Source organism: Phocoena sinus, chromosome 16 (assembly GCF_008692025.1).
Source record: "Phocoena sinus isolate mPhoSin1 chromosome 16, mPhoSin1.pri, whole genome shotgun sequence".
Taxonomy (NCBI): Eukaryota; Metazoa; Chordata; class Mammalia; order Artiodactyla; family Phocoenidae; genus Phocoena; species Phocoena sinus.
The window spans coordinates 57840837-57863327 of NC_045778.1; positions in this window are offsets into that span (position 1 = coordinate 57840837).

Genomic DNA, 22491 nt, shown 5'->3' on the forward strand with positions numbered 1-22491 from the left:
CGGAGATCCTTTGTAAGTCCTTAGATGAGGAACACTGCCAATGTCTTTATACCCTGGCCATCTCCAGCCTGGAGTCTTAGAGGCAGGTTTGTGAGTAGGTGTGTGTGTATATATAGTCGTGTGTGTGTTTTCAAGAATATGTGCCTGGAAAGGGCAGTGAGGAGAAAGCGAATCGTGGGGTTTCTATATCGAGAGGAGGGCACTGGGGGCAGGAAGAACAAGCAGTCGAGTTCTGGGGTCCTCAGGCCCATGGACTTTTATCCTTAAGAAACAAGCAAAAATGATCCCTGGCTTGGCTCCTGGAGGAGCATGGCTGTTCCTGTCACGCTGATTTGGCCACAGATGGGGTCTGAGTTCACCACAGTGTCAGCCCTGCCTGCCCCTGACTGCTGAGCTAGGGTGGCCTGGAATCTGGCCTGGAATACAGCAGCCATCCCTTTTCCTGTTAGACGTCTGCATATCTTGGGCAGCCAGGATATTGTCCATCCCTGAGAGGTCAGGGAGGGTCAGAGCAGGGTGAAGACACCTCACCTATTCCCCTCCTGCCCAGGGCCCTTAGTCCCACTGAGCAGCTCCCTGTCCAAGGTCAGGAGTCCATGTTCTGGTTCTCTTCCACTATTTATACTCAGGAGAGGGACCCTGGGAACCCTATGGGCTCAAGTTACTGCCCCTGCTTGTCCTGGGGTGGGAGGGAGTAGAGGTCCCGCTAAAGCTCAGAAAAGGATGTGGGAGAGAAAAGAGGAAATAAAACAGAGGGCAGGATTAATGAAGTGGCTTCAAGAACTAATAGTGCATTTACCAACATCTCCTCCTCTGACTCCCATCCAGAGGGAACCCGGCCACAGCCCTGAGGCAGGCTGTCCAGCTCCCAGCCACCTCTTAGGGATCCCAAGGCTGGAAAGAGGCAGGTGGTCTCTCCGATGATGGAGACAACCCCTCTTCTCTTACACCCCAATCTCTGGAAATGAAACCCCATATCTCAGCCCCTCCTGTGCAGTGCAGGCCCTTCCCCAGAGCTACCCAGCTTCCAAGTAGCAAGTGGGAGGTACAGTATTAGGCGGTGTTTTGGGATCCTGCCCCCACCCCAGCTTCCAGCCACGGGGATACAGCCCTGGCCACCTTCAGTAGTTTCTTTCAGCCTGTCCCCATCCCATGCCCTCCTATCTCCCAGGCCTCCTCCCCAGAAGCTGACCTGGAGCTGGATTCCCAAATAAACAGTAACTAATTGGATTAGGAGCTGATAATATTGTTGAACTTTCTTAATGTCTGTTGGCTGTCTTTCCACCACACTGAGGCTTAATTGTATGGGGTGGGGGGAGGGGGAGGGACTTCCAGGAGTGAAATGTGACCCCTGTTAACCTCAGATAAAATGGGCTCAGTGTCTTCCCAACTGCCTGTCATCCCCCATGGAGTAGGAACACACACATGCTCCCACTCTCATCAAATAATTACACAGATGATACACACATGCATAGGCATGCATGCAGAGATGCAAACACACCCAGAGCCACATAGGCATCTCACCCAAATACACACACGATTTTGAACATGGATCATACATGTACACAAGTTATACTCAACTGCTAGACATGCAACATCACATATATGATAGACAAGTATATGCCCATACACAGTCACAGAACGCAAGCACAGAGCTACATCTACGCAAATAGTTACATACCTGATGCAGACGCATAATAGATTAATAGATGTACTCGTGAACGCACACAGATACACACGCATACACTGACGTGTACATATACACACGGTGCTGAAACGAGCATTCACAATACATGACACGTGTCCACATATGTGCATACCGTGCACACACCTTGCCCTGGACAAGACAGCCCCTGCCCCGCTCCGCACAGGTAGTCTGGCACACCCCACACACCCATCTCTTTCACAATCTCTGCTGCTTCTACTTTCTACTTGTTCCTGGCAGTGTTTCTGGGGCCCTGAGTTTATGCGTCTCTTGGAGCCCGGCCCCGCCTATCTGAGTGTCTCCATCTCCCCGTACCTCTGGGGCCCTGCCTCTACGTGGATCTCTCATTCTGGGGTGCTGAAGTTGAAAAGCGCCTGGCTGGCAGAGTGGCGGGGAGGGCATGAATAGAGAAGAGATTAGAAGAGGAGGGTAGGAGCTGGGGGTCAGAGAGGGTGGAGAAGAAGGTCGGGGGAGAGGACCCAGAAAGAGGGGAGCGGCGAGGGAAGGGGGGCGAGGCGGGGGAGGGGCGCCTGCCTGCGCACAGCAGATGTTGCCGCTCCTCGGAAGGAGCTGTTAATGTAAGTGGAGTTTGTGCGATGGTAATTAGGAGGGCCCTCATTACCCTGGCGGAGACGGCTGAGAGCCGATAAACCCGAGGGGGAGAGGGGCCGACATCAGGGTAATGGGGGAGCAGGGCCATTGAGGAGCTGGAGCCGGGCCGGGACCGCTCCGTGCGCAGCTGGAGCCCGGCGAGGCGGGGCGCAGCCCCGGCCTGCAGCCCCGGGAAGAGAAGGGGTGAGAGCGGCGAGGGGTGCGAGCGGCAGGCTCTGCGCTGGCCTTCGTGCCGCCGCGCGGGAGAGGGTGCCCCCGAGCGCGAGGTGCGAGGGCTGGAGCTGCCTGTCTGCAAGGGGAAGGTGGCGAGGAGGGTTCCAGGCCGGCGTGCCCGCCTCGAGTGCAGCCCTGGGTGGCGACATCCCCAGAGGCCTCTGCACCTATATTTAGAGACCCCTGGTGGCCAGACAGCGGTGGGGCTCGAGAGTGGAGATATGAAAGGACACCATCCTCCTCCTCTAGTGCCTCCCCTCCCCCTGCCCCAGTGCCTGGGGATTTAGGACACTAATCCAGAGTGCCCAAGACATGGACTCTAGAATAGAATAGCCAGGACGATAGTTAACGCCCATATGGAAGATTCCAGAATGTTAGGTCACAGGCTGGAGGAGACCAGCACTCAGGGGTGGAGTATAAACCCTAACTCTTGCCTCCTTGGGGTAGGGGGAGGCCAGTCCCCCTTCTTCCCCTCAGAGATCCTCTTTCCCTCCCTCCCATCCTCCCGCAACCCTAGGGGAGGGACCCAAGCAGTGAGAATGCTGAAAGCCGAGTCCTAGCATCTCCGAGCACCTTGCTTCCCTTCCTGGCTTTGCAAGAAGGGGAAGGGAGACAGGGAGACCAGTGAAAGCCGGGCACCTGCAGCTCTGCTCCCCAGCCAGGAACCCAGGAGACCCTCCCAGACCTCCAGATTGGGGTCCAGGGTGGTGAGCCCATTTTGCTATTTACCCTCCTCATCCTGGGTTTCCAGGATGAGCCCCCAGTGCTCTTCAGACTAAGGAGTGAGCAAGCCAGTCTTCTCAGCTGACTGAGAGCCATCTCTATGGAACAGGCCAAGTCCCCCTCTCCTCCTGCTCCCCTGGCCCTAGGCCAGACAACCCTGGGAAGACGTCCAGGAGGCAAGGAATCTGCCGCCATGGTAGGGAGAGGGGACTTGGGATCTTTGCAACCTCACTTCCTCCGTTGGAGGGCCCATCATCCCCTTTTTAAATCCCTTCTTCACACAGCCCCTACCTGCAGCTGCTTTCAGAAGCCCTAGGTCACTGACTCCTGCCATTCTGTTTGCCGACTTCCCAAGGACTACATAAAGTCTGCCCCCGCCACGCGCCCCCATTATGGAAAGCGTGGAACAGAGAGGGGGCTTCATTTCCTTCAGGCTTTGAGGAAGGGAAAGGAAAGTCCTGCCACTACCGACCCCAGACGTAACCACATCTCCCAGAGAACTAACGGGGATGTGGTATCTCTGAATAGACCAGGGCTGAGGGGAGATCCCCCGGATGCTCCTCCCTTCTTCAGCAGCGTGGCTGAGCAGGGGTTAACAGGGAGAGGCTGCAAGGCTGGAGCAGGCGGTGGCTCCCGCCTCCCGTCCGCCCCCCCCGCCCCCGCCCCCGCCGCCCGGCCCCGCCCCGCCCCGCCTCAGAGTTGCTGACTCTTCCTTTTTGTTCGGGCTGACAGCGAGCACCTGGTGTGCTCGCGCAACAATATTGTTCCTGCCTCCCTACCCCCAGGCCCCAGGCTCCCCTCTCTCCCCTCCCCACCCGCAGGCAGCCTTCCCTTCCATCTCCTCTTCCCCCAGCCCCCTCCTGCCTGTGGCCTCCTAGGAGGCCCCCTCCCCACCACAAGCACGGACCCTGCGGTGTCAATAAACACAACATATGCTGCCATTAATGTGAAAATCGTGCCCTCTACTCCATTCACCCCCTCAGCCTGCCCGCCCGCTGGGGGCAAGTGTTGGGGGTGGGGGAGAAAGGTCAAGTGGGAAACATTAACTACCCTCTTTTTTGATCTGCTCAGCCCCCACCCCCCCTCCAGCCTTGGGAGAGGGAGAGGAATTGGAGGAGCACGGATGGGAAAGGGATAGGGGTGTTGTGAGACCCGGGTTCTCCCCAGAGCCTCCCAGATGGAAACAGGTGAGCACCCTCCTCCAGCCCGCGCACCTCTTGAGCTTCAGGGGGACACGAGTAAGGCCCTGTCGGCCCTCCCACAGACGGCCATGTTGCTGACAGGTTTCTCCTGGGGGCAGGGGTAGTCATGGGGGTCCCAATCTATTGCAAGTCCAGCGATCATCTCAGCTCCTGGCAACTTTCTATCTGCCTGGATTAAAAAATACAAACCAGAAGGGTTCTCCAAGGGGATTGGGCTTCAGAAAGCCCTTGTGAAAGGAGCCAGGTACCTCAGATGGCTAAGGGAGTGGCCTGGCCTCAGTCTCCTCAACTAAATCACCAGTTCCAAGGCAGCAGGGAATAATAAAGATAAAAATAATATAATAACAACAGCTAACATGTATTGAGGGCTTATTTATGTACTAGACATTGTGCTAAGCACTTTACAGGCTTTATCTAATTTGTTCCCCATAAGACCCCTATGGGGAAGTTACAACTGATATCCCCATTTTACAGCTGAGGAAAACAGGCTTGCTAAGGATAGCTAGCAGGTACTGAGTGCTCACTGCACTCCAGGCCCTGGTTGGAGTTCTCTATGTATAATGTCAATGACCCTCTGAGGTTAGCAACACTATTGGTGCCATTTTACAGATGACGAAACTCAGGCTCAGAGAGGTTCAGTAACTTGCCAAAGTTGCACAGCCAGTAAGCAGAACTTGGCCTGTTATTCAGGTCTGTCTGACAACAAAGCTTATGATCTTAACCCCTACACTTTTCTGCCTCCTTTCTCTATTTTTCAACATCTCCAGTAGCCCCACAGCACATACACACACCCCCACCCAAGCCCACCCTCAAGATTAGACACATAGTAGGACAATGGGAAGAGGAAAGCCAGAGAGTGGACAGAGCATGAGACAGAGTTGAGACTCTCCTTCTCTGCCCAGGTCCTTGCTCGTTCCACTGTCACTCCCTGCTGCTGCTGAGCTGTACCCCGCCCAGCCTGTATGCTCACTGTCCCCCCACCCCCATGCCCAGCCTCATTCTGGGGAGTCACTGTGGACAGGCAAAGTGCCCCTTTAGGCTCAGAGCACAAAGACATTGTGCTTGGCTCTGCAGGTCCTCACTTCTGAGGCTCCAGTTGTTTTATTGATATTAACTTAACACATCCCCCACTTCCCCACCCACCCAGGCCCAATCTGACGGGCAGAAATCTGCTGCCTGGGCACCACCCTGACCTCTCTTTTCCTCTTTCATTATCCACTCCGGGCACCAGGGAGCCAGCACCAAAATTAAAACAATAACTAAGCCCGAAGTGGACCCAGCAGCCCCCACTCGCACCCAAGGGAGGGAAAAAGGCCACAAAAACACCTGGAGAGGAGAATAATCAATGGAAGGGGAGGGGGTGACCCACCCCCACGCCAGCACCCCCCACGCGCCTTAACCCTTTATCCCCTGCACAGTACCAGGACTCCCAGACCCCATCTTATAAAGAAGCGGCAGCTTCTGTCAGCTGTTCAGCCATTTAGTGCTTTGGGGTTTGAATAAACAAATCTGGGACAGTGAGGTTCCCCAGAAGCCCACCGTTAAGAGCTAAGACCCCTAAAGGAAGCCAGTGTTACCATAAGCAGGAAGTTCCTCCTTGGGCAAATTCCTGGAGAATGGGTTGATCACTTAGTGGTGTGTGCTAAACACTATATAAAGTGCACTACCTTATTTGATCCTCACAACCACCTAACCCGTAGGCATTCTTGTTCCCATTTTTCAGTTGAGGAAACTGAGACTAAACAAATGAAATGACTTGCCCAAGTTCGTCTTAGCTAATAAGTGGCAGAATCAGACTTCAAACTTACACTCAGGACTCTGTTTTCAGAGCCTACAACTTAACCATCTTGCTGAGCTTTCTGCCTGGACCTTTCCCCAGTGTTACTGGAGACTGGGTAGACAAGTAGGCTCAGTTCAGGGATCTTCCAGCCCTCAATCTCCCAGGCTATAGAATGGGCCTGCTGTGACATCTCATCTCAATTCCAAACTGTCTGGAAGGGAGATCAGCGGAGATCAGGTCTGGCCCTGCTGAGGCCAGCAGAGGGGGCTGCTGTAGCTGAGGTCAAGTGTGGGAAAGGGAAGCTGGATGGGCCTATCCCAGGAAAGCAAAGGTGTTCGGCAAGGCTTCTCATGCACCTCGCCCCTGCAATGTCTATGGGCTAGCTGCTTCAGCAGGGGTGCCCTTCCAGGGGGAGGGGGCAGACTTAGCGCCGTTGAACTGTCCTAACTGTGGTGGGCTCTGCACAGAAGACCTCTCTCCCCTCCTCGTCTTTCTGCTCTAGGCCTCCTCTAGAAAGAGTGTCTCAGCTACGCCATCCACCCCACCCCAGGATCCCACGTCCCCCAGCAGGCCCCATCACTGCCCCCAACCCAACACACTCCAGCCTCTCAGCGTCTTCCAACTGCCCCATTACCTTGTCCTTTTTCACCTTAATTCTGCTGACACAAGAATGGGACTTTTCCAAAGGCACTATACCAGAAAACTGAAGGAAAGATGAGAAAAGCCAACGCTTATGTCCAGGCACTGTTCTAAGGGCTTTGCCTAAAATTTGCACAACAATCCTAAGAGGTAGGTACCCCTATTCTACAGATGGAGGAAAGGAGGGCCTGAGAACTCATAAACTGAAGCTAGGAAATGACACAGCTGGGGCTTTGAATCCAGGCAGTTTGCCCTTATGCAACACTACTTTTTTCCAGAAAGAAAGAAAGAGAGAAAGAAAGAAAATCTTGGGCTTCTCTGGTGGTGCAGTGGTTAAGAATCCGCCTGCCAATGCAGGAGATACGGGTTCGAGCCCTAGTCTGGGAAGATACCACATGCCACGGAACAACTAAGTCCGTGCACTACAACTACTGAGCCTGCGCTCTAGAGCCTGGGCTCTAGAGCCTGCGCTCTGCAACAAGAGAAGCCACCGCAATGAGAAGCCAGTGCACCGCAGCAAAGAGTAGCCCCCGCTTGCCTCAACTAGAGAAAAGCCCGGGTGCAGCAACAAAGACCCAGTGCGGCCAAAAATAAAATAAAAATTTAAAAAAACCATTCACTTTATAGCAGTACACCATATATACTCAATAAATATTTGTTAATCCATAAATATTATTTATTTTTTAACTTATTTATTTGATTTATTTTTGGCTGTGTTGGGTCTTCATTGCTGCGCACGGGCTTTCTCTAGTTGTGGGGAGCGGGGGCTACTCTTCGTTGCAGTACGTGGGCTTCTCATTGCAGTGGCTTCTCTTGTTGTGGAGCACAGGCTCTAGGCGCGCAGGCTCAGTAGTTGTGGCTCACGGGTTCTAGAGCGCAGGCTCAGTAGTTGTGGCCCATGGGCTTAGTGCTCCGCAGCATGTGGGATCTTCCCGGACCAGTAGTTGAACCCGTGTTCCCTGCATTGGCAGATGGATTCTTAACCACTGTGCCACCAGGGAAGTCCAATAAATATTATTTTTTTAAAAAGAAAATCTTCAAATTCTTTATTCTGCCTTAGACTGTAATCTCCCTAAGGGCATTCTTGCCCATCTTTGCATTCCTATAGGGTAAAACAAGAGTGAGACCTCCACAAAAGTGCACCAAAGGAATTCTAAGACAATGAAAGGCCACAGAGGACTGCCTGTCACACCCCACAGGGAGATGGCATGATGCTTCCCCTTGCCTCAACCTTGGCTCACTTGCGTGCTAGACCCAGCCACACTGACTCCCAGCCAGAGGTAAGCTCAGCTAGGCCTGATGAGGTCCTCAGGCCTTTCCATAACTCTTCCCATCATCTCATTGGTCTCCCTTGACCCTGTAGGTACCGACCTCGTCTTGGCTTCTAAGTCCTTACAGTCTCCCAAATTCCTGCCTCTACTTCCCTCTAAAGCCTAGTCATGAGGGCCCCTCATGGCCCTGCCCTTCAGAGGTCCCGGCTCCCCTAGCCCAATTCTGTCTCCTCTCTTATCCTGGAGCATATCTGTGGTTAGGGCTGGCCCTGCCCATCAGAAGCTCAGCTCCCTCACCCCACAGCCTGGTTTCAAGTTGTCTTGAGGAAAGATGCCCTGGTCCCAGGAGCCCATCCGCTGCGCACCTGCCCCCTGCCCACAGCTGACCAAAGACTTTCCTTTGCCACCCCTCAACACAGCCATCTCTGGCTCTGTTCCTGACAAGAGAGTTTCCTCCAAATCCCAACACTGCCTCCCATGACCCACTTAGAATCCTAACTCTCCAGACTTAAAATAGAAAACACTCAACACAAGCTTTTACACTTCCTGCTACCAGCTGAATAGAGATTGTGTCATTAGCAAAAACAATAACCACCTATTACGAATAATAGTTGCCCACCAATGCAGAACCGGTGGCCATTCATTTGCTCAGCTCTCCCCAACAGGCACTTCCTACCTGTACTCAGACTGTGTAAGTGCCTGGGGGGTCTCTCTGGGTGTGGGACTTTTGTGTGGCAGTGTGCTGTGAACGACTGTTGTGTACTGTGTGTTTTCTTCTCCTTGGGAAAAACTCCGAAGTGGCTGCGGGCCCTGGGCTCATCTGTAATCTGGGGCATTGATCAGGGTTCATTGATAGCTGATTGTTTTCACACGTGACTCGGTCACATTCCTCTAATCTCCATCCTTCTGCTCAGTTTGCATGACAAGAAGCGGCCTCAGTGGGGAGAGGTCGCTCACCTCTGACCAGGATATAATTGGAAAAAGAAGGTCATTGCTGCCTTTGCTTCTGGGGCAGATCAACTTCGTTCCATTTGTGTCATGAGCTCTTGCCAGCACACACTCTCAATGACATGGAGACAATGGCTGTGCCCCACAATGGAGCCCACAGAGATGTGCTCGACACAAACCACGAGACCTACACTTGCTCTCATCAGGACAGGCATGTACGACAATACACACACAATAGGTGCTCTCAATGCTGAGGATAATACCAATGACACACAGGACAACATGTGTGACATCTACACAGAGGATGCACAAAGAGATGCATAAAAACAATGCTTACCCGATGACATAGGTACCCAGTGACATATATACACAGTGAAACACATATAGACATTTCCATGAGGGCAAAGAGCCCAGGCTAAGCTACCATACCCAACACGAAAAAATGTTCAACAGTCATACCTTTCTTCAGACAATGCCCATATGGGAATATATCAGAATTACCTGGGGAGCTTTGACAAAGTGCATGTTTCCAGGAATCCCTGCCAGCCCATACACACCCCTTACAATACGAGTGCATGTGGGTCGACACGTTTACATTGAAGAGCTCCCTCAAGTAATTCTGATATGCCCCCTGCTTGAGACCCATTGAACCAGGCTCCCCTCTACTGGGTGGCAGAATTTGCCAGCAGGGGTGTTGGGCTGTATTTTATTTTCTCTCTTAGTTTGGGAAGGGACAGGCAGGAGCTGAGAAAAGGATCCGCCTATATCCAGAAGATTAGGGGCCAGATAATGGCGAGGAACCGAAAGAGTTAAAACTGGGCATTGATCCCAGCAACCTTGGCTGCCTTCCTTAGGGCCCGCACAGCACACGCAGAAGGACCCTTCGCGCGGGGACTGTCCCAGAGACTCGCCTGCGCTCCGCCGCCACGTTGCGAAGGCCCAAATCCCACACCGCCTCCGAAGCCGTGTCTGCTCAGCCTTGGGTATCTTTGGGGGGCACGGGTCAGCCCCAGGCCCGGTGATCCAGTCCCTGAGACACTTCCCCGCCCCAGGGTCCCAGGGTGCCATGCTGGGCACTACGAAAGCCAGAAGGTTCCCTCTATTCGGGGTGCGCGGAGGGGGCGAGCTGCCCTACCCCCAACCCTGCCACGCAGGGAGGCCCCCGGGAAAGGGCAGACGGCACCGCGCGGGGACCGGGCGTTGGAGGCGGCGGGTCACTTAAGTCCCAGCGAGGTGGCGCGGAGATCCGTGGGAACAGCACAGGGGCGCGCCGCCCCCTGGCGGCTCCGTGGCAGAGTGGAGGCAGGGGGTGGGCGGCAGCGGGGTCTGGCAGCTCCCAGACAGGTTCCCTGTTCCCAGCGTTGAGCGGGGGAAGGATGTTGAAGAGACGCCCCCACGAAGACTGTCCTGTCCTGTCCCCTCCCTTCCGTTCTCCCTCTGTCCCTTTCTCCGTTTTTTCTCTTCCTCCTCCCCCCATCTCGCCCACTCTTCCTGCCCTTCCCCCTCCCCTGTCCTCACTCCCTCTCCTACCCCTCTTCCTTTCTCTCGTCCTTCGCCCGCCCCCTCCCGCCCCCGCGGGGCAACGCCTCGGTGCGCCCGCTTGGCAGTTAGCCCGTTAGATCTCGTACTATTGATCCGCTTCTGAGCTGGAGCTGACAGCCCCCCTTCCCGTTCTCTCCTCGTCCCCATTCCCGCGCCCCCCACGCCACCCTCCCCAGCTCCAGGCGGTCCAGGCCTGCGCCTTGCCCCCACCTAAAGCCCCACGCGGCCGCGCCGAAGTCTCCCTCTCACGAAGGGCAAGAACAAATGTAATTAAAGCGACCGGCGAGGGGGGTGCGCCCCTACCGGCACGGGTTCGAGCCGGAGTCCCAGCGGCCCGCCCTCTGCTCGCCGCCTCCCTCCAGCCCCCGTGCTCCCCGCCCCCCGGAGCGAGAGCATTTGGGTTGAGCTGCGCCTGTCCTATAAATCCACATATAATTCTCGCCTTTCCTGTTCAGCTAAGGAAAATAAACGTGTAAGGCTGTTTCTGGGAGCCCAGCTCAGGGACCGCTCTAAATTCTCCTCTTATTGAGTCCGGGCTGGAAATCATTCAGGTCGGCGGCGCGCTCCCCGCCCCCCGCCTCGTCCCCAGCCGGCGCCCGCCGCGCACACGTACGCGCGCACACGGAAGGCAGGAGCCGGATATATAAATATCTCCAGCTCTCCCCATAGCCGGGCAGATTTATTCCGCTGCCAAGCCTGCAGAAAATTGACTTGTTCATGGAGGCGGCTATTGACACATCACCGGGGGGAGGGTTAGGGGAGAAAGCAGTGGAGCCGGCGCCCCTCCATTATACGTTAATGTAATCAGCAGTGTGCGAAATGACTGCGCGGAAAATAGCATCACTGACATTTATATTAGAGGATATTGATGGCAGGAGCTGTGACCGCATCACTCTGCCTCCCGTTTCCACGGATTGACACAGGAGCCTCTTGTTGGCTTCATCCACGCTCGCCTCCCCTCCCCCTCTCCCCTCCCGCGTCCTCTCTCCTTCTCTCCACCCACTGTCTCTCCTCGCCTCACCCCCACCCTCCCAATTCACGCTTCCAGTCAATTATTTTCCAAATAATTCTTGAGCACCTACTGGGCGCCACGTGCAGGGTCTCTCTCGCGTGCCTCTCCCTAGGTTTCTCCCCCTCCTTCTCCCCCACCTTGTCCTTGCCCTCTCTCTCCCTTCTCCCTAGCTCTGCCTCCCGCTCCCCCTCCCCCTTCCTTGGCTCCGTGGCTGGACCGCTGCTGTCGCCGCAGATAGATAATTGAAAAATGGGCCTCACCTCTGCAGCCAGCAGGAGTGGTTCAGGCAGTTACGGCCGGGGTTACCTACTCCATCTCAGGCCCAGGCTCCAAAAGATATTCTGAGGAAATTGGATTTTACATGGATGTTTTATTCGGGCAGAGGCTTTAGTGTATATAAATACAGGCGAGGAGGCCTTGGCGGCAAGGATGAGTGAGGCGAGACAATCCCGCCCGGGGCCTGGAGGCTCAGGGGAGGCAGGCAGGCCATGTGCTCAGCTCTGGGTCCCAGACCTGGACATCAGTGCACTTCCTCCTCAGCATCTGAGACTAAAAGAGGTTAATGCCTATGAACAGCTCCTCAAAAGCTGCCTTGGGAATTTTAAAAGTGTGTGATTGTTGGCAGGAGGATATACTGAGAAAAGAAGGAAATATACTGAAGAAGTTTGAGGACTGATTCTTTCAGTAAATATTTATTGAACCCTTAAGTTGTGGGGTATTGTGTTTGGGGCACAGGAGTAAGTTAGACATGCTGCTGCTTTCAGGGACAGTTTGGAGAATGACAACCTGGGGTTTCAGATTAGGGACAAGGAAGGGGAAAGGTGGGAAAGTGGGTACAGAGATCACTTCTCTGATCATCTAAGAAGCCTGGATGAAGAAGCAGAAGGGAAGTGTGTCAAGTTGGAGGATGGGGGGTCCTACCAACTCTCCAGTCTCTCTCCTGGGGCTGGTTAGCAGAGCTTCTAGGAACATTTTAGACAACTGTGGTCACCAAATCTATAGGCAAGTTCACATCCAAGATGTTCGCAAGGAATCTGGTGAAAGTCTCTGGAGGGTTAACATGATAGATCGAGGACCAAGGTGAGGCCTTCCAGGTACAAGGTGTGAAGAGGGCCTGAGTGAGAAACCCTTTGGGAGAGGCCTAAATTGAAGGCACATGAGCAAGTGAGAGGCATCAGAAGACCAGGGAGGTGGGATGTGGATGTAGGAAGGAGGAAGTAGATGCTTGGGGGCCTAGAATAAGGAATCCTCCGGTGTCTGAATGCCCGTCTTCACAGGAAGGCCTCCATTTCAGTCATGGGCAGAGTCTTTTCTGTGGCTTGTCTGATCTCTGATTAGAGTCTATGTGGTTGACAGCTATAGCCCGAATCATTTTTGTTTTTTGGAAGGAGAGCTCATGAGCCACCCATGATTGAAGGACTGGTATTAAGGTGAGTATAACCAAGCTGAGTACTCACCGAAGGGGCTGGGCCTCCTTCTGGGCTCAGAGCAGAGACGACAGCTGCCTTATCCCAGGCACATCACTGGGAACTGGACCAGTCCTCCCCCAGATTCCAAAGCCCCCCTTCTCCTCTGCCACATTGTTCTACTGTTACATCATAAGCCTGCAGGGGCAGGACAGGTGCTGGATAGATCATGGCCATCCCTCCAGCTGCCCCACACACATCCCAGGCACTTCCAGATGGCATCTGGGAGCTCCAATCCAGCTATAGGATGGGAGTACTCTGGGGTAACTGGACTTCCTGTCTGACCTCCATCAGCATCTTCCCTCTCTCCTATGGATTACATTCACTCTGACAGCACAGTGGGGACAGACACCCTTCCCAGCTATCAGGGAGCCAGGCCACTCCCACTCACCTTAGTTACCTCCTCCTCACTTCTGTCCTCAGAGAACCACAGGAACTCATGTCTCCACTCCCCCAAATCAGTTCCTGGATTTGTCTTCCTTTCCCTGTGACTCATTTGGCATGAGATTCTGTGACCTGAGATTCTGGTCTCACTGTAATCTAGGAACCCTTGAACAGGTTGGTGATGAGAACATGAGTATATGTGTGTGTGTACATGCACCTGTGCTCAGTTGGGTGTTGCATGCCCTGGACACAGGGGACATCATTCATGGAGCAGGACTTGGTCCCACCTTGCTTTCCAAATTAGGGAATTGACATCCAGAAGAAAAATGAAGGAGCAGCCAGGGAAGTAACTTCCCATAGCAGGAAGGATGGCTCTCAGTCCTCCATGCCTTATCAAACTGGGATTCTGGAAAGTCATTCCTCCAGGGTCATCTGCTCAGTAAGCCTTCAGAGAGGACCCAGTGAAATGGGAGGCAGGGGATGAAGGTACTGGAAACAGCCATGTAAGGTTCAACCATTCATCGTGATTCAGAGCCTGTCCATTCCTTCTCCCTATGTGATAAATCAGCTGGAGATAGGGCTCAAAGGAGAATGGACGTTTGAAAGATAGAAAGCCTGTTTCTGGGGGGCAAAGGAAGCCATTAGGAGTTAGAAGAAGGAGGTCTGGCTGGAGAAGCCAGGTTTTACAGACGAGCACTTCCAGCCTTAGCAAGAAAGCCAGTGTTAGCTGTGTGACTATGGTGAGAGTCACCTAACCCCTCCAGAATTCAGACCTCTCATTGGTTAAGAAAAAGGGGGGGTGTCTTTTCCAGCTCTAATTTCTGTGATTCTAAACTGTTGAGTGGGGACTTCCCTGGTGGTCCAATGGGTAAGACTCTGCGCTTCCAATGCAGGGGCCCCAGGTTCATTCCCTGGTCGGGGAAGTAGATCCCAGATGCATGCCGCAACTATGAGCCTGCGTGCTGCAACTATAAGATCCCGCGTGCCGCAATGAAGACCCGGCACAGCCAAAACTAACTAACTAAATAAAATATTTTAACATAAATAAATAAACTGGTGAGTGAATATGTTTGGAGAGCCCAATCTGGGATGAAAGAAGGAATTTCACAGTTTAAGATTCAGAGTCTTCCAAATGGGATGAAGAAAGGTAATTGTGGGCCAGTGGGGTCTGAAATTGTTCTGAGAGCTCTCTGGAGGCTGGGAACCTGATGGGGCCAGGACAAGCACAGAGCAGGAAAGCAGACCAGGCTGAGGCAGAGGGAGGGCAGGGATAGATCCAGAAGGCAGTGCCCCCTAAATTGTCTCAAGCTCAGACTCTCTGCTTAGAATCTGGCTGGTACAGCCCAGAGATTTTTTTTTTTTTTTTTGGCTGTGTCGGGTTTTAGTGGCGGCAGGCGTTGTTGGGCGCGGGGGCTCCAGAGAACACAGGCTCAGTAGCTGCTGCACGCGGGCTTAGTTGCCCCGCGGCATGTGGGATCTTAGTTTCCTGACCAGGGATGGAACCTGCATCCCGGTCATTGGAAGGCAAAATCTTAAACCTTGGGCCACCAGGGGAGTCCCCAGCCCAGAGACCTTGGGGAGAAAACCCAAGTGCCCTGGAAGCTATCAATCAATCCAAATGACAGGAATCTGTGCACTCTTATGTTCTGTACTTTGGAAGGGAATGGGTTACTTTGTGTCTCCGGAGTTTCTTATAAAGTTTCCTAGTTGAGAAATGTTAGCATCACCTGAGCTATTAGGATGGAGAAGGGATCAGGGCGCCCCTAGTGGCAGAGCCTGGTGGTTGGCAACAGCAGCACCTCTTCAAGACGCTGCAGAGTGTGAAGCAACCGGAGAGAAGCAGTGGGGGGCACTGTGAGTAAAGGAGACACCACCACCCCCTCCCACCTTGACTGGGAAGAAACAAGACAGGTGACCGGGGAAGCTTTGCAGCAGAAAGCCGCCTTGGAGGATAATCCCCAGAGGGAAAAGACTAGAAGCCCAGAGGCTTCTAGGGCTTCACAGGAAGCTAGAAGCCTGCGGGCAGGGGAGGAGAGAGGAGGAGAGCAGAGGGAAGATATCCCTTTCCACGGATGTGCCTTGGCCCCTGCCCAGGCAAAGAGGGGCAGATTTTCTGTCTTGTCCAAGCCCCTGCATCTGCTACCTTGTTTACTTCATGCCTATTTATAGTTGCAGGCTCCAAGCCTGGCATTGGACTCTGCGATTTATATGACTATAAACCTCCAAAGGGCACTGAAAGCTGACAGGGCATGGATAAAGACAGGGGCAGGCTTCCCAAGGTCAAAATGGTCACCCTCCCACCCCTGCTGACCTTACACCCCACTAAAGGGCAAGAGGTCATAAGGCCAGGCTCAGGCAAAGACATGGGCGGAAAGCCATAGTCACCTCTTTGACTCTTCCTACCCTGAGCTGGTTCAGTTTAGGACTGCAAGCAACTTAGAGAGGACCTGTTTGGTTTGATTTGGTTTTCTCTTTGGGAGGGGGTAGAGAAGCTCACTATGGGAGGGTGGATCTCATCAGGGGATGATTGAATTTGGAGAGAGTGGATGAATCTAGCCTTCTGTGGGAGGAGAGAAAGGAGCCCACCTGCCCATCCTGTTAACGGCAGAAAGGAAGAAAAATCTGTACCTGGAGCACTCCTGGCCCCTGGCTGCCTTCTGGGGTTGTCTTTGGAGGCCTGGGCCAGCCCGCCTCTCACTTAGGACAGGGTATGCTGGTGTACCCAGAGCCTGGGCCTCCAATCACCGTGGGATTCTGCTAGAGCAGCTCATTGCCCAAAGCCTTTCTTTTAGAGGCAACCCCTCCTTACCCTCTGGCTGACCCTCTACTTCTTGTCCCTTTCTATTGCCTCATACCCTCCAGCCCTCCATTCTCACCCCATTGCTTTCCCCCAAAGTACCCCACACTGTGCCTGCCAGCCCTGCTCCCTCTGCTGACTATCCCAGTCTCCTACTGTGCCCTCCCCCTCAAACCCTTTGCACTAGTCCCCACCCCATGATTTATCACATGAGCGTTAGGGTAAGTGGACAGTCATAGATCACAGGCCGAATGGGTGTGAACATGAAGGAGAGGAGAAACTCAGAAACCTTCTCCTTGACTATTTTTCTCATCAACCTCTAGTCTGCTGGACTAAATCTGAGGGCTCTTAGAGGGGAAGTGCCTCTCTTAGAGCCCATGTGAACCATTGGCCACTTTTGGCCCTCCTTTGGCCTTCCCCGCACCCCCCATCTTGGGTCTCAGCCCCCTCAGGACTGGAGTAAGCCTGATGGGAGGTAAGCAGAGCTGGGGGCCAGGGGATGCCCAGCTGGGATCAATCTACCAGTGGTGGGAGGGGCACTGAAGGACAATGAACCATCAGTTAACATGGATTCCCTCCTGCCTGGGCCTGGTCTTGGTTTTGGCCTCAGAGAAGGATTGGGCTCTGGGTTAAGTAATGCTTCAGGGAAAAGAAGAGATCTCAGGGGGATGGGCCAATCCTCAGGCCCACTCCTCCCTCACCCTTTCCCACTGCAGCCCACAGAAGATGCAAATGAGTGAGCCAAGTCAAAGCCCTTTCCTCCTCTGAGGAGGGGAAGCAGGGAATGGAAAAGATTCCAGATTCCAGAGTCCCTTTCTTCTCACCTATTAGTCCGCTTTTTCTCTCATGCCTTCTGTGGGGTGAGGGCGGGGGATCTGGGGGATGGAGTTCAGGGGAGAGGACGGTGTCTGAGGCCCAGAGGAGAAACCAGGGACCTAGGTAGGGGTGGGGTTCAGTCGAGAGGAGCCGGGAGGAGGGGCTGGGAGGAGGACAGGGCTGGTCCTCTTGCCCTCCCCCAGAGGGAGGCAGCAGAGGACCATGGGAGTTACTCCATCCAGCGATCAGCAGTTCAGTTTCTTTTGTGTCTCCTGTCCATCATGGACCCTATTCCAAGGGACTCACTTGGATGGAGTTTGTACACCTCCAGCCCCTGCCCCTCTGCTGGAGAGTGATTTGAGGAAGTCAGCCTGTTCTTGATTTGGCCCCCACAAGCCCCTCGATTCATTCGTGAGCAGGGACTCCTCTCCTTCATGTCTAGAGCTTAGAAAACATACTTTTGTCTGTTCCTCCAACTCCTCAACCTCCCCAGTTCCTACCTCCCCTTGGAGGCCATGATCCAGCCCTGAGTCGCCACCCTGAAGAGGCCCAGTCTATCTGAGGGAACTGCTCTGAGCCTCCTGGGCCATGACCAGCTGTTGGAGTCTGAGCCCGTCTTTCCTAGGGAGTTTTGAATGAGGGTCAGGCCCACATACTCCTGAAGTCTCTTTTCTCCTACCCACATGTAGGTACTCACCAGGCCCACTTACCTGGGTATGAGGACCAAGTCTGGACCTGGAGATGCACAAGGGCAGCAGCTAGGTGGAGGAGATCTGAGGTGTGGCCTTGAGTGAGATGAAAGACCAAAGCCTCCTAGGCTAGAAACATTCCACTTCCTGCCAGCATGGCACCTTGTAGCCTGGTTGGAAGTGGGGGCGGGGGTGTGGGTAGGCAGAGCATAGGCAGGTGGGGAGGGTGCACAGTAGGGGCAAGGGGAGGGCGCTGACCAAGGAAACCAACATCTCAGTTGCTGGCAGCTCAAAGTTAGGAAACTAGAAGGAACCCAGAGGCTTCAAAGTTATACCCTGGGGCAGAGAGAACATCTCCTGAGGGGCCACCTAGGCATGCAGTAGAAGGAGCTAGAGAGAGAATGGCCTTGGTTTGAGGATGATCTTATCCAAAAGGAAGGTAAGACTGACCAGGTTCTTCAAGAAGAAAGAGGGCCAAAGAGTTCCCTTTGAACCCTTACTGAGGTATGAGTGGCTGAGAGAACTGAAGATCTAGACTCTGGGAAGCAGAGCTGGGATCCCAACAGAAAGGAGCCCACATGCTTGTAAACTAGTACAGCTACAGAGAGGCAGGGTAGTGGAATGGCAGGATGGCACTTGTCTCTCTCACCCAGTTTCCTGTTGTTGGTTTTAAGAAACCTGGGGCTCAGAACATCTAAGATGTAAGGCAGCAGGCACCTTACAGATCATCTAACCTACGCCCATTTTACAGATAGGGAAAGAGAGACTCAGGGGAAAGGGAGGCCCTAGCTCTGACTGTACCGCCATCTTCAGTCCTGCTTGGCCATCTTCCAGCTTAGTTCTCAGACCCCAAATAAACTTATCCTATGGAACCCCAGGCTGTTCTGCCTCTCCATAGATTTGTTCCCAGATTAAGTGCCCCCTGCCCCACCCACCCTATTGCTGCTCTAGGTTTAGATCCCTCTGGGTCTGGCTGAGCAGGGAGCCCAGGTTGGGAAATCTCCCCTCTCTTTCCTATTCCAGACTGGGGTTTCTTCGGGGCTCCCTTTGCAACTTGACCTGTCACTGTCTTTCTATTAAAATCTCTTTCCCACTCTGCCTCTGCCTCTGCCTCTCCCTCTTTCTCTCTTCTCCAACCCTCCCCCACCCACCACCTATCCCTCCTCTAGATAGAGCCCCTGAACTGCTGAGATGAATCTGTGAAGCTCGTGGTTCTGGCCTGTGTTCCTGGTAATTGAGTTGTGCTCTCTGGTCATGACAGGGGAGTGGGGGAGTGGCCGCCTGTGGTCCAGGTCTCCGCCCTGCCCGCCTGGCGGGCCATCTTAGCCCACCCCACTGTAATCCAGCGGAGAGGGTGAGCAGGAGAGAGGTGGTGATGCTTCCTCTTCCCTAGTCCGCCTTCTCCAGCTCTCTGACCCCCCTCTCCCCCTCCCTGCTTCATCTCCGGCACAAATCACATGGTGACAGCCCCATCCAACCTTTGGGGAAGGGTTTGTAAATGTGTCTTCCTTAGCTCTGATCTCCAAATTGTTCCTTTTATTGCATTTGTCACGGTGAAGATTAAAGTCCCTGGGTGGCCTGTACCACAAATCACAGAGTCTGCTCAGGGAGCAACCGCAGGTTGGGAACCAATGGAGGGGTCTGAGCCCTGTTACCATGTGTGTGTGTGTGTGTGTGTGTGTGTGTGTGTGTGTACACGCGCACTCACAAGCACACACTCCTATCTGTGCTGTGGACTTGTACCCAGGAATAGGAAGATGTGCCCTTGTTATTGTCATTCTGAGCTGTTGGCCCCCTTTATAGCACAGTTTGTTACCTCTTCCTCCAGGCTGTCTTCCGGGATCACTCTGCCCATTCCATGGTGGGCATTGCTGTCTCCACTGATCTCTCCTTTATCTTCCATTAGGCAGGAGGGGAAGCTGTGTTCACATCACAGATATTTCAGAATATCGCTCTGGATCTCTGGCTGCATCAATCGCTAGATCGTATCCTGGGAACACTCTGAATGGGTCAAGGGCAGCTCGGCCCAAAGCCCTCAAACAACCCGCATCCAGGCCTCCGAAAAACAGCTGACCTTACCCTGCCCTAGCACCCCTAGACTCTGACTTTTTTCTCATCCTGGAACACAACTTGGTACAGAGGGGGCACAGCTGAGACGGAGGAGACACAGCTGAGGGACCCAGAGGACAAAAGCTCCCTTGTACACATGCACTGAAAAACAGTCCGTTTCCTTCCCCCTTACGAGGTAGGCTTCCTGCCTGTCCCTCATGCACATTCATAACATTCAAATTTATGCCGTAATCTCCACCACTCCATATGTATGAGCCTTTGATGGGTGTTTGGGTTTATGGGATGCACCCAGCCCTCCGTTCCATCGCCCGCCCACCGCCTCCAACCACTGCAAAGACACTTGTACATAATTGACATCGGCAGATTCTTTCATTATACAAGATTTAGCATCTGCTTGGGGATTGCTCGCTCCTCACTCACTGTAGATGACTTTTCCCTGCCTTTCCTATTATCAATTCAAATTAGCCCCATTTCCACACCAACCATTGCAGCATTTACACTTGACAGTGAGGAAACAGGGAGGTTGTAATGGGCTCCTCAATTATTTAGGCCCAGTTAGGCCAGGACCCAGAAAGCCTCGATAAGGGGGTGTGTGGAGGTGTGGTCATCATAGCGGGGAGGATAGGGTTGCCACTACTTGGTCTTTGTTTGGCCTTTTTACAGCCCTGCACCCTCACTTTCCACCCTGGGGAACCCTTCCTCTCCCATCTGGGATTCTAAGGGGTGGGGTAGTCCCTTCCTGCCCCTGCACTCAGCAGCAGCTTTTCGCCCTCCACCCCACCTTCCCCATCCCCCCACCCGCATCCTCTATTTGCTCCACATGTGTACCTAATGGGCTACCAGCATAAACCAAAGAAGAGGTCATTAGCAGCGGCCAAGCTGACCCCCCTCCCCTTAGGATGTTTGTCTTCAACTGAATTTCTGGGAAGATTTGAGGTGATGGGCCAGGAGTTCAGAGATAGTGGCCGAAAAAAGAGACAGACGTCAGGGAAAGACATTGAAATCGTGCTATGGAGCCCTAAGAAGAGAGAGGAACACAGACCCAGAAATGGAGAGACGTGTGAGAGCCTAACGGAGCTGACAGCGATGCCGCTGGAGCCTGGGGAGAAGTCACAGGGAAGCAAAAGGCTTGGGCGAGGCCCTTTCTCAGACCATGCTGGCTGTGCAGAGCTGTAATTGGGTCAGTGCTGACCCCCCACTGGCCTGCCTAGTCCAGGCCCGGTCTCCTGTAATAACTCTTGGGCCATTCAGGTGGCTATTGAGGAATCATGGGCCCCCCTGAGCCCACTAAATGTCCCAAGTACAAGGCAGAATCGCCAAGTCAGCGTGGCGCTGGGCCTAGGTCCTGATTCCAGTCAACCCATCTCAAGGGGGGCCCTCCCTCACCCCTCTCCTTGGTCCCTCCCCTTTCCTCTCTAGCCCTCCAGCCCCTCTGCTTCCCCAACCCAGATCGGTTTCCTAGTGCAGTCGTGGGGGGAGGTGGCAGGCAGGGTCTGAGAGGCTCTGGGATTAGAGGTGTCTTTTCCATGCTCGGCTTCTTCGGAATCAAAGAATTCCTCTGTCTGATTGGATTTACCCTAAGTCACGGGCGTGTGGGACCTTCTTTCCCTCAGCAACAGCTGGAAACAGCCCTAAATATGATTAATTAACGCTGTAAAAAGCTCCGGACACAATTAAGATTTATGTGTGTGTGTGTGTTGAGTGGGGACAGGAGTTGGGGGAGACGGGTGGATTACCAACTACCTCTAGGGCCCTCCAAGGAGAATAGAGTGACATTTCCTCAGAGGCATTCCTTTGACACCCATTTCAGGGGTCATTTTATCCAGCCTCCAGCTTTTGAGCAGATTAGCCCTGTCCTCTGTCTCAGGGGTAGTGGGTGGTTTCTGCTTTATTCCTTGATAAGGGGCGCGGTTTCTGGGGCAGGTGCCTCATCTCTCTTTCCTTTATCACAAGCAGAATGTTCTCTGCCAAACCTCAATTCCTCTTGCTGGGTCATTCTAGGGATCAGGGACATATGCACAAATCCCAACATAGCTGCACAGACACAAGCCCAAAGGGATGTAAAATGGGAACCTCAGAGGAAGCTGAATAAATGAGCTGCCAGCCAAGCTTCCTGCCCTTGGAGGTATCTCGCTTTCATCCTCAAAGACTCATGCCTCCAAGACAGGATAGAGGTCATCTCTTTGGACTTCCCCCTGCATCTCTAAGATGACAAAACCTTATTCGATGGGTCCTCTCCTGCCTCCTGTGTGATTTGGGTAATCATTCCCTAAGATGTGGACATCCCAGCTTTGATAAGATGCTGGTGATGATCAATGTTATTTATAATCCTGAAAGGGAAGGAGACAGGAGCACAGACAATTCCCAACAGTGAATCATATGAAAATCAGTTCTCAAGAATCTTTGAAAGAGCCCTTGATTTTAATTTATTTTCTTTATTACAACTGATTGATCTTCTGTTTTGCTGAGATGACTGAACCTAGGAAGAGGTTGCCTAGGTTCTAGCACTAATGGCCAAAGATGGAATGGACCAGAGGAGCTTGGAAAATTCTCAGGCTTGGCATCCCCTCTCAGGATCCTTCTAGAGTTAGTGGCCTGAGTGCCTGAGGCCTCTGCTTTATG